The 2382-nt window shown below is 40.7% G+C and overlaps 1 pseudogene across 1 annotated transcript; it reads left to right on the top strand.

Annotated features, from left to right (window-relative positions):
• Window positions 1–227: 227 nt before the first annotated feature.
• Window positions 228–1564, top strand: LOC110288557 (annotated as a pseudogene). Its single transcript, XR_002377289.1, has one exon. The product of XR_002377289.1 is annotated as a testin pseudogene (transcript).
• Window positions 1565–2382: the final 818 nt, after the last annotated feature.

Genomic DNA, 2382 nt, shown 5'->3' with positions numbered 1-2382 from the left:
TTGTATTTTGCTTCTTTTCCTTTCATGATAAAAAGCAATGAGAATATAAAGTGTGCTATATACGTACTTGCAACTTCCATTTACATACTTTGCTGAACAATGTGAAGGTCATAAAAATTTTGTTTGAGATTTGCATCAACAAAAGCATTAAGTGGAAATAAAGTATGACATTTTATAATTTAAAAAAATTATACTCATAAATTTCCTTTTGTTCCCTTCTGTAACAGATGGGCTTAGGTCATGAGCAAGGAATTGGAGCCCCCTGTCGAAAATGCAAAGAGAACTGTGAAGGGTTTGAACTACATTTCTGGAGGAAAACATGTCGTAACTGCAAATGTGGGCAAGAAGATCATGGTGTACTCCTGAGCACTGAGAGGGACAGGAAAGTTGGAAGACTCTTTGAAGACGCCAAGTACATCAACCTGATCGCCAAGCTGAAATCAGAGGCAATTCCAACACACAAACCCAGTGTAATGGTATTGAGAAATCCAGTGCCTGCAAAGAAGAACAATTCCATTAACACTGTTACCTATGATTGGATTCCCTCTGTCCAGAACAAGGCACTGGCTAGGCAGTACATGCAGATGCTGCCTAAGGAGAAGCAGCCAGTGACAGGTTCAGAGGGGGCACAGTATCGGAAGAAGCAGCTGGCAAAGCAGCTCCCTGCACATGACCAGGACCCTGCTAAGTGCCATGGGTTGTCTTACAATGAGATAAAGAAGATGAAGCAGTTTGTGGAGAAATACAAGAGTGAGGCTCTGGGAGTAGGTAATTTGAAACGTCCCTCTGATATGAATGCTCAAGGTGACAAGGTGCACAACTTAGCTGGAATTAGAAACAGCACAGCAGTAGTGGGCTCCAAGGACAAGTCTAAGGATTCTAAGAAGACCCAATATAACTGTTACTGCTGCAAACACCCCATTAAAGAAGAAGACCCAGCTATTTATGCTGAAAGGGCTGGCTACAGTAAACTCTGGCATCCGGCTTGTTTTATCTGCAGCATCTGTGGTGAAATCCTGGTAGACATGATTTACTTCTGGAAGAATGGGAAGCTATACTGTGGCAGACATTACTGTGACAGTGAGAAACCCCGTTGTTCTGGCTGTGATGAGCTAATATTCAGCAATGAATATACCCAAGCAGAAAACAAAAATTGGCATCTGAAACACTTCTGCTGCATTGACTGCCACAATATCCTGGCAGGAAAAATATATGTGATGCTCAAATCCAAGCCTGTGTGCAAACCCTGCTACATGAAGAACCATGCTGTGGTGTGTCAAGGATGCCACAATGCCATCGACCCAGAAGAGCAGAGAGTAATCTACAAAATATTCAGCTGGCATGCGTCCACAGCATGCTTCCTATGCTCCTGCTGCAGCAAGTGTCTAATCGGAGAAAAGTTCATACCTGTGGAAGGGATGGTGTTCTGTTCCACGCAGTGTAAGAATCTGATGTACTAAGAGGAGTATACCAAGCAGTATGGAGCCATAGCTGTCCACAGCAGCCTGCATTTCATGATAAATTTCAATTTGAAAGAAATAAAAGGAAAAATAAACCTACATAGCAAACCAAAAGGTTTTGTCCAATATTTTTCTTATTTTTAACCTTAAGAATTTTGTGTCTTAAATTTAAATGACTGCTTTAAGCACCAGATTTTAAAAAAGAAGATGTCCTTTCAGTGAATTTCTTTGGGCTGCATTGCAAATAATGGGTGTTCCAGTGCCTATGCCTTTGCATCCCTGATTGAGACAGAGAGGTCTCTCTCTCTCTCTCTATTTACATTACCTCTGTGTTCTCTTTTGTAATCTAGTGACTTCCATCAGTTGCATTGGATATTTTATGCCTATGCAGTTGGAACAATATGTGCTCTTTGCTCTTAGAGATTTTTTTCTGTTCAAAATATAAAAGTGGGCCATTCGTTTAGGTTTTTTGAAACCCAACAAATATGAACAGGTTTTTTTTATGAGGGAAATATAATTTGTGCTTTGTCACCTGTCTGCCATGCATTGATTCAATTTTTAGCATGATTTTCAGTGTTACCTTATGGATACTCTTTTGTGCTTTGTCTTCTCAGTACTAGCAGTCAATATTAATGTGCATGCCCAGCAATACCCATGGAAGGTTCTGCCACAGAGCATGAAAAACATCCCCACCATTTGCCACATGCTCATTAGGAACACTATCAAGCATCTCACCCGCAAGTGCTATATATTGTTCACTACATGGACAGGATTCTAATCGGCCACTCTGACTCTAGTTGTTTAAAAACCTTGATTTGTGAACTGAAATAGGCAGTGAGCTTCAGGGCTAGCAGACATAGCTTGTAAGATCTATACTGGGTAACTATTCCTTTTTTGTGGTCACTCAACACCATATTAAACC

This window comes from Mus caroli, unplaced genomic scaffold (genome assembly GCF_900094665.2).
Source record: "Mus caroli unplaced genomic scaffold, CAROLI_EIJ_v1.1 scaffold_18087_1, whole genome shotgun sequence".
NCBI classification, from domain to species: Eukaryota; Metazoa; Chordata; class Mammalia; order Rodentia; family Muridae; genus Mus; species Mus caroli.
Note: the sequence above shows the minus strand (reverse complement) of the source record. Positions and strands in the feature narration are given on the sequence as shown.